Here is a 13018-nt window from a genome sequence, read left to right as displayed (position 1 = left end):
GAGGAGGAGCCGCGCCCCCTTCGGCCCAGCCCTCCCGGGAGGCAGGAGCAGAGCGCCCGGGGAGAGGGGTTCCCGAGAAATCGGAGACGCGATCGAAGGGGAGCGAGGCGGGGACGCGGCGTTCGGCACCTGCGGCAGGAGCTTGGCGCAGAGACATGGGGGGGGGAGCCCGTCTATTTCATTGCACCCCTCTGTTGTGCAGAGAGCTTGGTGCGCACGGCCCGGGCCGGGCAGGGCTGCGGGGACCCCCTTTGAGTAGGATCAGAGCCTGCCCAAACGCCGGACTCCCGGCTCGGCTCCCGGGGGCGCTTGGAGAAAACTGCTCAAGAGCGAGGCGCTGGGAACCCGGGAGGGAAAACGATCCAAACAACCTGAGCAGGAAACTCGGCCCGGGCGCAGCAAGCTCCCTTGGGGGTCTAGAGCCAGCCAAACAGGAGCCCTGTCCTTTGAACGAGGCGGCTAGCATCCTCCGGCCCCCAGCAAGGCAACACAAAAACAGGACCATGCAGCGCTTGAAAGACTAACAAGAGGGGTTAGTAGGTGATGAGCTTTCGTGGGCCAGACCCACTTCCGCAGATCAAATAGTGGAAGGAAATTGACACAACCATAGATACCAAAGGATACAATCAAACAAAGGGAACACAGTGAAAAGGACAAAACAGATTTTAGAACAGAGGGGGATGGGGGGAGGTAAATATCTGTGAGCTAATGATATTAGAGGTGATCATTGGGGAAGCTATCGTTGTAATGGGTGAGATAATTAGCATCTTTGTTAAGCCCCATTCATAAAGTGTCAAATTTAAGCATGAATGACAGTTCACAGAGAAGCCTCTGAAGACTAAACCATCTTGTTAGTCTTTAAAGTGCTACATGGTCCTGTCCTTTGTTTCAGCTACACCAGACTAACACGGCTACATCTCTATTCCTATCAAGGCAAGCGAGAGGGGGAAGCTGCTGTCCTTCATATGAAGAGAGGTTAAAGCGACTGGGACTTTTCAGTTTAGAAAAGAGGAGACTGAGGGGGGATATGATAGAGGTCTATAAAATCATGAGTGGTGTGGAGAGGGCAGATAAGGAAAAGTTATTTATTAGTTCCCATAATAGAAGGACTAGAGGACACCAAATGAAGTTAATGGGGAGCAGGTTTAAAACTAATAAAAGAAAGTTCTTCTTCACACAGCGCGTAGTTAACCTGTGGAACTCCTTGCCAGAGGAGGCTGTGAAGGCTAGGACTATAACAGAGTTTAAAGAGAAGCTAGATAATTCATGGAGGTTAGGTCCATAAAAGGCTATTAGGCAGGGGATAAAATGGTGTCCCTGGCCTCTGTTTGTCAGAGGCTGGAGAGGGATGGCAGGAGACAAATTGCTTGATCATTGTCTTCAGTCCACCCTCTCTGGGGCACCTGGTGTTGGCCACTGTCGGCAGACAGGACACTGGGCTAGATGGACCTTTGGTCTGACCCAGTACGGCCGTTCTTATGTTCACACTTGGGTTTGTTTTTCAAAGAACTCAAGATGACAACTGACCAATGGCTCCTTTGGGGGGCCAAATCTGGCGATCGGCTTGCATGCCCCCCCCCCCCCCATGGTGCAGTCAGGCAGAGTCGGGACTTGCTGCTGCTTTTAATGCACTGAATGCCACCCACCTGCCACCTCCTCCTGCTTGGCCCCGGGCCTGTAAAGTCCTTCCGGTCATTCAAGTCCCCTTTTTTTAATTCCATGAACATAGAAGATTAAATATCGCCCCCTGGCTCTGGTATAGCGCTTGGCAGCAGCAGATCTCAAAGTGCTTCACAAACAAGGTCGGCAGCGTTAGCTTCATTTCACAGAGGGGGAAACTGAGGCACAGAAGGCGACGTGACCTGCTAAGGTCACCCAGCGGGGCCCACCCAGGGCTCTATCCACTAGACCATACTGCCTCAAGCCAACGGCACCAAAGGCAGGTGCTTAAAGTTAGCTGCTGCAAACACACCCATAGCCTTTTCATTCGGCCTTGTTCCGATGTCCACTAAGCCGCCCAGCGGTGTAAATGTGACGTACACACACGGGACGGCCCTTTCCTACCGTAGGGGGAATGAGAAAGTGCTCCAGGGAGGTCCATGCGGTTAGTCCCCTGCGGGAAATGGAGCACGTGGAAAGCGTTTGCAGGATCGGGGCCTTCATCCTGAGCCAGCGCTTACGGCCGGATTTCCAGGTGTGTCAGCAAGTAGCATCTCTCACTAAGCCCAGGGCTGCTTTGGGCTGTCGCTGATGATTTCCCAGACTGGGTCGCTTAACACCCGCCTTCAGATGCAAGCGCCAGCAAATAACCCCGACAACACCCTGCTTGGTGCAAAGGCCAGACGGGGGAAGCGAATTCTCAGAGGCTGCGTCAGAATTGGCCTTTGGTTTCAGACCGTGACTAGCACCGGCTGCTTCAGATGAAGGGACGACTCCTCCTCCTCCCCCATGGAGCAAGAACGAAATGACCGGTTCCTTCTTCCGTTCCGTTAGAGCTTGGCACAGCCTGTCCTCATGGGTTTTTTAAACCAGTCTCATGTAACAACAGACGTCACCGCATCCATATACACAGACGGGCCTTTCTCGAGTCCCGCTTTGCGCTTCAAACCTTGTGGTAAGGAGTTCCGCAGGCTATGCGTGCGGTGGGGGGTGGTATTTCCTTCGAGTGCCCCTCTCCCCAGCCACTTCTGCAAAGGTCTGAGGAGATAGGGGAAGTTCTGCCACGTGTAACTGTCAGACGGACCCAACTTACACTAGCTGGATGTTGGGTTAAAAAAAGGGTCTGGGTGGTTGCGACCCTAGTAATGGGGCACGGCCCAGGCAGAAACTGCGTCTATTGATTTATCGCCTAGCTTTGAGTCCTCCTTCCCTGCTTGTTCAGGGTAGCTCCGCATGCAGCTGGACCCAAGAAGGCATGGTCTCTGGGTTATCCATGCTCCCTTCCTTCCCCGCCCCCACTCCCATCCGCTCTGACGCCTGCAGTCAGGGTCCCGGCTCCTTCCCCTGGCGAGATGCTCATTTCCGGAGTTTTGTGATCTGAGAACTGCCAACATCACCTCGCAAGCTGTAACCGGGGCGGGTCTCATTGTAGCCACCCCCGGTCCTGCTGATGCACTGGAGGGGTGATCACACGCCCGAGTTAGGGTAAGGGGCGGAGAAGTGAATTTACAAACTGACTAAGAAAGGGGGACTGCGGGGAGTTGGTGGCTCTCTCAGACCAGGGGTCTGGAGGAGGCGGAAGAGCATCTGCAATAAAGAGGCCTGTTTACACCACCCTGCTGGGTCACCTGTTCTTTTCTCACACTGGGAGGCCTCCTGCTTTCGGGGGCTCAGACAGGCTTGGGCGGGTGCTTCCTTATTTGTATGTAAGGCTGAGGGCCACCCCCGGCCGAGGAAGTTCAGCCCCGCCCCCCGTCATTGCTCTCCGGCTCGCGGTTCTCCGGCACGCAGTGTGCCAGGCCTGCGGGTCTCCGAATGTGCCGCAGCCAGCTCTACAGGACCAAAGCGCGCCCGGGCCCCAGCCGAGCCTGGCAAGGCCGCTGGCCGAAAACCGACACGGGCGAGGCCAGCCAAAGAACCCAGCCAGCAGCAAGAGGGGCAAAGGGCCCATCAAGAAAAAGATCCAAGCTGCATCTGCCATTAACTCATGACTCCTGGTCAGAGAGAGCCCGGGGTGGCTCAGGGCAGCCCGGAACAGCTCATGCAGTCGTGCGAGGGCCGTTTACAGCTGGTTTGGCCTCCCCAGGCGCGTCCAGCTCCGGCAGGCTGAGCGATCGCTCGCAGCTTTCCCTGTGGCCTTCCCCCTGCAGCGGGAGGGGCATGGTCACTCACACACACAAAGGTGGGTGCGAGATGGTAGCGTTGGGTCTTTGGATTCAACAGTTATCCTGCAGGAGCATTGGTGCCCACCGACACCACCCGGCTCCCCTCGTGTCTGGCCACTGGGCCAGCATGAGCCACCGGGGCATTGTTCGCAAAGCTGGGGAACTACACCGGGGGCTTGCTGAAACGCTGGGATCCAGGTTTTCGCAGGATGTTGGCGCAATGAGGCACGACGTACACCACACGTCTAGGGGAGGCCTTGGGCGGTGGCTTCCTGGCATCTTCCCTCCGGCCGATGCGTTTCTCCTGCCGCCGGTCAGGGCCGAGTCTGAGGCATCCTAGCTCCCCCCGCTACCTAAGCAGTGGGGAACCGAACCCCAGAGAGGGCCGGCGACCGGCCCATGGTCCCACGGCCGGCCAGAGCCCAGCTGGGGAAAGAAGCCAGATCTCCCGCGGCCCACACTGGACTGGTCTGGAAATCTGTCTCCCAAGGACGTCCCCCGCTGCGGAGCTAGCGGACCTGGCCATGCACCGGGGCTGCCCTGCTCTGGGGGGCTGCATGGTGGCCGTGTCTGCTCCGTGTCCTCAGAACAGCCCCCCGAGCAGCCAGGGAAGCCCAGGAACAAGGAGAGCCCAGGCGTGTTCTCCCTCGGCTGCTGGAGCCTTCGCCGCCCCAAAGGGCCGACACTTCACGCTGGCCGGGCTGGCAGGGACAAAGCCAGCTCAGCAGAACTCTCTGCGAGAGACTCCCCGGGCAGGGGGTGCTGCCTGCTCCCGCCCCGGGGCGACCCACAGAGGGACCCTCCTGAGCGTTAGAGGTGGGGCAGGACTTGTTCTCTGCTGCATCATCTCCAGCAGGGTGGCCTGACGGTGCTTGGGAGCCCATGGAGTTCTGATCTGTCCCGGGGATTTCCTCCATCGCCCACGGCAGCGTGGCTCCCCTAGGAGGCCTGGGAAGGAGCCACGCAGGGGAGTAGCCAATGCTGTCTGCATGGATGGGCCTTTGCATCCCCTCCGCCCACGCCAAGAGACCATGCCCCGCGTGCTGCAGGGGGAAGGCCACAGGGAAAGCTGCGAGCGATCGCTCAGCCTGCCGGAGCTGGATGCACCTGGGGAGGCCAAACCAGCTGTAAACGGCCCTTGCATGACGGCGCGAGCTGTTCCGGGCTGCTTGACACTGGGGAGGGGGAGGAGAACAGCTGAGCAGGTGTCAATTTCAAAGCAGACGCAGAGCAGCTTCCGTGCCAGCTGGGAAACCGCAGGTGGAGCAAGCCGGCTTGACAGAGCCCGGCACGTTTTCATCCGCGTATAAATCACACCAGGAACCATCCCCTGGAGCTGCCAGCAAGGCTGCCGGGAGGGCCTGGAACAAAGACCCTTAGAAGATCAGGAGGCAAGAGCCCAAAGAGGGAAGATGATGAACAACAGGCGCTTCCCGCTTCAGACAGTTTTAGAGAAGCCAATTCTGGGAACCGGATTCCCAGGCACCAGGGGTCCACTCTGGATTGCTCCAGCACACCCAGGCCAGAAGGGGGTGGATTCCAATTCCAGCCAGTGAGGGGCAAAGGGGAGCGAACACAAGTTAGAAATGAGCCGCTTATCCCTGCACCGCTCCCCGGTGTTATCGGCGTTGCTCAAAGGGACTCGACTTCCCTCACCCCGCGGGATGCCACGCCTGCATCTCAGGACAAGCTCTAGAGCCAGTGGTCAGACGGCCCGTCCACCGCATCGGAAAACTCGCCCGGGCTGGACTCTCGGCTCCATCTGGTGTCGCGCCGCAGGAGCTGGGGAGAAGAGGCAACTCCCGGAGCCGGCTAGCGAGTCTGGCTGTTGGTTCAAGGGGCAGCGATAGATCCCAGGCCACCGGGCCAAGATCTGCCCGAGACCACGGTCATGAATGGCTCCCACGAAACAAGCCAACGAAGGGACTCACCCCCAGAAGGCAAAATGCCACCCAATGACGTAGAGCAGGGGTCACCAACCATCGATCGGGATCTGCAGGTGGATCCTGGAGCCTCTGACGGGATCCTGACTGGTTTGGCCAAGAGGCTCTCAAGCACCAGCGCTTCGGCTGTCGTTCCCCCCACCCCTGTGCATCTCCTGCCCTTCGCCTGGGAGCTGCACCCCAACCTCTGCCCTAGCCTGGTGAAAGGGAGGGAGGACGGAGTGAGCAGGGGGCGTGGCCTCAGAGAAGGGGGCGGGGCATCGTATCTGGGAGTGAGGTAGATCTTGGATTGCACTTCAATTCAAAACGTGATCTCCTGCTTACAAAGGGTGGAGACCCCTGGCGTAGAGCAAAGCCGGGGCACAGTTATGAGCAGACCCTGGCTGGGAAAATTTTGCACCAACACACACATGGGCAAAACCGGACTTTAACCAGCTCTGTGTGCAGGGGGCATTGCCACAAGGGAGAAGCGGATCGGAATAGCAGCCAGCTCAAGGGCAGGTTTATAGCTCAGAAACCGGTGGTATCCCCCGGGACAGTCGGGCGCCTTTGCACAGCATCTGGGCACAGTGGAGAATCGCTACTGTGACACCAGAGTCAATGCAGCAGCGAACTGGTGGTGAGGGAAACTGAGGCCGGGGGAACAGAAATGATTTGCCGAAGGCCCCAGAACTCTCAGCGGTGGTGCTGGGAACACCTGACTCACCGGACGCCCCTCCCTTGCAGAAATATGCTGCAGTGAAACCCTCCCCACCTCGTGAAACAAAATCCCTCAGGGCTGGCGTCTACCGGGCATGTAGCCTCCTGGCAATGTGTTGTTCAAGTTAGACCCGGGAGAAGACACCCCGTTGTCCTACTGCCTCTGGCACGGAGCGAAGAGGAGCTCGGCCAGACTGCAGAGACCTTTGCCCTGGAATTGACTAATATTCTATTGCTCAGAAGGCACCGTTCGGGAAATGCCGGGTCACACCAGGCAGGTGCTGCTGTTGGCAGAGCATCCTCTGGTCTGCATGACTTCTGGGCGTGACCGGTCCGTCTGGCTGCCAGGCACGTCCTGGGCCCATCCCCACCTGGCCGAAGTCCCTGCAATTACGAGGGAAGGGCCGTGAGCTTCCCCGCGGCCAGCAAGCCAGAACGGCCCCCGCGTCTGCAGGATGTTCCTTGATAATTCCTTGCCTTAACGGTGCCATGGGGGTTGCGCCAACGTGGCTTTCTCCTTTCTCTCTGTGGGTGGCGCAGCCTGAGCCTGGCAGCAGAGGGGATGAGCCAGGGCGGCGCTGTGAGCACAGGCAGGAGAAGACAAGAGGAGGTGATCCCAGGAGAACCTGCATTTCCCCTCCCATTTGCAGACGGCATTGAATTTGCCCTTGTTTCTCTCTGTCAAAGTCAGACAGGACTCACAGATTTGTCAGACCGCTCTGTTTATTAGCAAAGCCACTCTGCTAAATGCACCCAGAAAATGTGAGTACCCCACAAGGTTCAAACTTCTTGATTTATACAGTCAAAAGAAAGCCAAGTTAACAGGATTAAAAGAGGGGCAAAACTTCACATGATTAGTGTGAGGCTAGTCAAGTATCTTCATTTCCACATCAAGCACACAGCAATCTCCTGTCCATATCGCCCTGGTTATCTCAATTGCTTTCTCCCTAACACCTAATGTTCCTTTTCCTATTAACTCAGGCCCACCTGGCTAGCACTCTGATCTGCATCCCTACAAACAACATTAACATACTTTTCTTCTTCCTGTTCAGAGACAAACAGTATTCCTTCAACTTATTCAATGATTACAGCATAATTCATCTTTCTCTTAGGCTACGTCTACACTGGCCCCTTTTCCGGAAGGGGCATGTAAATTTCATGAGTCGTAGTAGGGAAATGCGCGGGGGATTTAAATATCCCCCACGGCATTTAAATAAAAATGTCCGCCGCTTTTTTCCGGCTTTTAAAAAAGCCGGAAAAGAGCATCTACACTGGCCCCGATCCTCCGGAAAAAGCGCCCTTTTCCGGAGGCTCTTATTCAAAGTAGGAATAAGAGCCTCCGGAAAAGGGCGCTTTTTCCGGAGGATCGGGGCCAGTGTAGACGCTCTTTTCCGGCTTTTTTAAAAGCCGGAAAAAAGCGGCGGACATTTTTATTTAAATGCCGCGGGGGATATTTAAATCCCCCGCGCATTTCCCTACTACGACTCATGAAATTTACATGCCGCTTCCGGAAAAGGGGCCAGTGTAGACGAGCCCTTACAGTATAATTCTTTCTACTTTCACATCCCGGAGCCACAGGCCAGTAAATAGAGGCCTGGCCTCGCAGAGCCAGAGATAAACGCTGTGAGCAAGGCCGACAAGTAACCCCTGGATCTCGGCTCTAATGATAACCCTTCCTCCGCACGCTGCAGCTGTGCAGCCAAGGGAAGCCTCTGTCCCCCTTTGGGGGCTTTTGCAGCCAGGCGGTTCCGAGAGCTCCTCTGAGTGAGCGGTGCTGTATGTGCCACGGCCGGTCCCCAGCAGACCCACGCCTGGGTCGCCATGAACGTGTGCTAATCTCACCAGCCCTGGAGCATTGCACAGCTCCACCCCCGCAGGCTTAACCACCTGCCTGCCCCGCAGTGACCTCTTCCCGTACCGCGCCTGGGCTCATTGGTGAGTTCCGTTTTCCGCTGCCCCGGGTCAAACCATGTCGCTGAAGTCAGAGGGGTGTCCCACCCGAGAGGAAATGGCCGTGTACAGCCTCATGAAACCTCCGGCTGTTGTCCGTCGGTGCGTGTCCTTTACAAGCTCACGCTAAATACTGTACCTCCCTCTGGAACTCCTCGCGGCAGTCCTCCAGAAGGCGCCTTGCTGCCTTTTCTGCCTCTCATTTTCCTTCTTCTAAGAGGCTCTGTTTCACTGCCGTGTTTTCGCAAAGGCAGATTGTTAAGGACCACATGAGCACGAGCAGGCGGGGGCTGGGGGAGGAGAGGGATACATCACCCCAACACATGCTCTGCTCGACCCAGGAGAATGGAGGAAGTGTGGGCAAATCTCTGTAACATTTCCATCTAACCATGTATCGTTCTCATTTCACTTTGTATTAAGAGAAACTTTGTAAGTCCTTTTAGATCTACCTTTATGTTAAGCCTTCTTCTAGAATCCCTTGTATTAAGAGAAACCTTGTATCTGGTCTTATCCATAGACACTGTGTATCAAGCTCTTTATGTTCTAGGTCAGTGGTTAGGGGCTGCCGGGCGCCTGGGGGCAGGGGCCACACGCCCAAGGCCGGCACTGTGCATGCGCCACGCACAGGGGCAGGGCCGGCCCTGATCACTCGGTGGGCGCACATAAATGCCCCGGCAGGCGCCATGGTGCCCGCGGGCACCGCGGTGAGGACCACTGTTCTAGGTTTTAGGAATAGTTAAGGTAAAGAAAAATGTCTTTTGCTAGGCATAGAATAGATCTCTCCCCTTTCCTTGATTTCCCTGTTGAAATGAACGAAGTGTGAATGGAGACTGAAAGGGGAGCACCTCCAGCAGCAGTTGCAAGGGTGGAAGGGCTGGGACCCAGATCCAAGACAATACCTGTGAAGTGAGCTCATTAAGAAGACTGGACAGACAGACGCCTTGGGAGTGGAGCAGCAAGTGCCTGCCCTTGGAAGGATTCTCTTTGAAGCAGCATTAAGAAAGGCGAGGTGATGACTAATTGGCTGCTTGAGAGGGATAAATAGGAGGCGTCTTGCAGAGGGACCCTGGATTTTCGTCTTGTCAACATGGGAGCATCGATCCGGATCAGCAGAAGCCCGGCTCCACCCCTCCCCCATCTAACTCACCTGGCCAGTGCAGTTAGGGGGAGCAACTATTGGAGTGTGCTTGTGCATGTGTGTGTGTGTGTGTGAATGCATGAGTGTCACGTATCATATGCATGTGATCAAGTATTGATTGATCTATGTACGTCCAATAAATGTGGCGTGTTGCCTTATCCCCCTGAAAAAGATCCTGGGTGCTTCTTTTAAGCACAACAGAAGGAGCAACCCTGGCATGCCCATACATCCCGTTTGGGCCAGGACAGCTCCCGTTGTAAGCCCGGTCCTGACCGATCCCAACTTTTCTTGGCAAAACAGGGCACATCCCCCCGCTGCTCTTGCTAATGGATCAAGTTCCCAGTTTTGCGGCGGAGGGGGTGTGGAGGAACGTGTGAGGTGGTGAGAAGAAACGCCTTGAGAGAGGAAAATAGAACCTGAACTTCATAAAAAGAAGTGTAAAAATCTCATTCAGAAGGCAAAAAAAGAACCTGAACAGCTACCCAAAGACTCAAAGCTTCTTTTAGGTGAAACGAGGTTTACCTGCGCTGGTCCACAAGCCCAGCCGTCTGCCCCCTGCCGCATGTGGTCACTGTGCTGAGGGTGTGGCGTGCTGCAGCAGCGCCCGCTGAACAAACTGCCAGGGTCCAGAGCTGCACAGCCAGGGCTCCGTAGTCCCCCGCGGGCATCCCTGTGCTTGGATGCTGGAGTGCTGCTTAGGGAGCCACTCGGCTCGGTTTTAAGGCTCCTCCGAGTGCAGGCCGGGGGGGACGTGGACAGGGCTCCTCCTTCCTCTGCCTGGCTTCCGACAGGAGGGCGTGACACCCCGTCTGTGCTGCAGAGAGCTGGAACCCTGAACTCACCTCCCGGGCCAGAGGGCACCCGGCCGGGTCGCCTCCTCGGTCTCCTTTCGGGAGGCTGGCCAGCAAAGCGTTCACACCTCCCCTAGATCAGCCTCGGCTCAGCATGGCAGGCCAGGCCCGGGGCCGCTCAGAGGTGCAGGGCGAAGTTGTGGACCGCGGCCAGTGACCGGGCCACACGGGGTGAAGAGCAAAGCAGCTAGCACCGGGGTTCTCAGACTGGGGCAGGATCCATGGGGGGCTGCGAGATTATTACATGGCGGGGGTTGTGAGTTGTCAGCCCACACCCCACATTGCCTCCTGCATTTATAAAGGCATTCAACATATTACTAAGTGGCTTTAATTGAACGGCTGGCTCTTGCCAGAATTCCCACCCCAAGGGAAGGCTTAGTGGTGCAAAGTTTCAGGCCCTTGCCCTTTGGCTACTGTGACGGGGGTAGTCACAGAAGACCCCGGGTGGGGGGATAAAGCCACTGACACACTTTCCTGCTCTCTGGGGCTCCTCACTGCGCTGTCCCAGCAGCCAAAGACCAAGGGCCTGAAACTCTGCACCCTAAATAGCCTCCCTTGCTGGCAGGAATTCTTTGTCAATGCATTCCACCCCCCCTGGAATCGCATCCGCTCACACCCAACCAGCTGGAGGGAGAGGGGTGTCTCATGTTGGTCTAAGACCAGACTTGAAGGACAAAGGAGGCTGTTTACAGGCGATCACCCCGACGTGGAGGGAAACACCCCGCTGGCTTTCCTCCGCACACTGAAACCCACAAACCGCTCCATACGCCACGCGCCGACCTTTCCATCCAAGAGGGAGCCCTTCCCCAAGGTCAGAGAGACAGAACCTGCCGCCTGGGACATTAACATGGACAGGGCTCGTGAGATATTTGGTCCAAAGCATCTTTGAGCAATGCCTCTTGGTGGCCATCAGTCAATTCCGTCCAGCATGCCAGTGGGCGAGCCAGGACTGGAGCCGGTTTGCTGAGAGCTCATGGGGGTGGCCGGGTAGCGTGCAGCAAAGCGGCTGGAATCGTACAACGCACGAGGCAGTTGCACGCTAACTGGTGTGTGCACTAGTACCGCCCGTGGTGCACTGGGCGTACAGCGGTTGCTTGGGGGACAGCTGGGGATGAGGGCGTGTGGATTCTCCTCGCGCCCCGTTGCTGCTGGCCTCAGAGGAGAGGGGCAGGGCAGGGCAGGGGAGGGGGCCTGCCATGGTGCCTGTGGGAGGGAAGGTGCGTTGGGGGACAGGGCTGATTGTGGGGAGCTGGGGAAGGACACAGTGATAGTAGCCATGGGGGGGGGGGGGGGAGAGCTGGGCAGAGCTCCCAAAGCCGCATGTGGGGGGCTGGGCAGAGCAGCTGAAGGGCATGGGGGGCTGGGCAACTGTTCAAGGGTGCAATGGGGGGACGGGTCAGAGCACGGAAAGGGGCGTGGAGGGGGGCTGGCAGAGAGGGATTGGGCAGAAGGCATCAGGTGCTTGGTGGGGGGGGGGCAGGCCGGCACTGCAGCTGGAACCCCACCCACAGTCAGGCTAAGGGGCAGAGGGGTTCATCCTGGCAGAGAGGGGGCATGGGAGGCAGGTAAGGGTGAGGGACCGACTGACCGAGTCGGGAGGCCAATGGGAGCGGTGCTGGACCACGGGGGAGGCGGGATGAAGTAGGGAACAGCCTGAGCACGACACAGTTTGGCACCTAAAATCTCTGTTTTTCTGCTCTAATAGGGACCAGCAGCTCCCCCGGCCAAGCCGCCCCACCTGGGTATCTCTGAGCAACACCTGGGCAACGCGAGGGCTCTGTGGCAAGGGACCCCGACAGGTCACGCTGCCCCGGGTGCAGCTCTCGCCCCGGGAATCGGCTCCAGCCAGCACCTTCGTTTCGTTTTAAAAGCAGCTGCCTTCAATTCACGGCTCTGACATTATGCCGGGGCTGGTCCAAACCGAAGCAGCTGTTGAGACTGCCCCTCCCCGGCACACGCTCTGCCCTCCAGCGGAGCCGGCTTCATGTGGTTTCAACACGTTTAGGCCAAGGGTATGTTCAAAGAACCCCTCGTTTCCCACGGTGTGTGTTCGGATACAGGCGCCACAGAGGAGGGAAAACACCTTAACAAGGGTGCTGCTAGTCCCCTTTCAAACGAATAACGCCTAAAGCAACAATCCACCGGAGAGAGGGAGGCAAAGTTACTCGAGATGAAGATGTTACCGGCCTGCGCACAGCGCTGCCTGGCACCGGTCGTTCGAACACTCCCCAGAAAACAGGTTCGGGTTGAACGTCAGACACTGAGAAAGGCGAACTGGCCAGAAGGGCTCCTAGGGGCTCGAATTACAGAACATGGGAACTTGAACCTCACTGAGGCCCATCCGATATCACCACCGCAGCTGTAAGCCAGAGCTCTGCCAGCTGTTCTAAGCAGCAAGGAATCGGCCAGGTGCAGGGTTGCAGGCACCGCATCGCTGCGACAGCACAGGTGGGGCAAACGGCCCTTTGCGTCCCTCAGGGCTATGAAATCCTCTGATCTTTCCGGCGGAAGCCGCAGCTGTGCAGGAGACTGTATCCCGTGGAGTTCAGCGCGTTGCAGTGGGATTCCCCCGAGTGAGCAGTGGACCGCACCACGGGGCTGGAACCCGGTGGA

The sequence above is a fragment of the Pelodiscus sinensis genome, chromosome 10, assembly GCF_052426305.1.
Source record: "Pelodiscus sinensis isolate ZL-2025 chromosome 10, ASM5242630v1, whole genome shotgun sequence".
Lineage (NCBI taxonomy): Eukaryota > Metazoa > Chordata > Testudines > Trionychidae > Pelodiscus > Pelodiscus sinensis.
The sequence above is the reverse complement of the archived record's forward strand: the minus strand, read 5'-3'. Positions refer to the sequence as shown.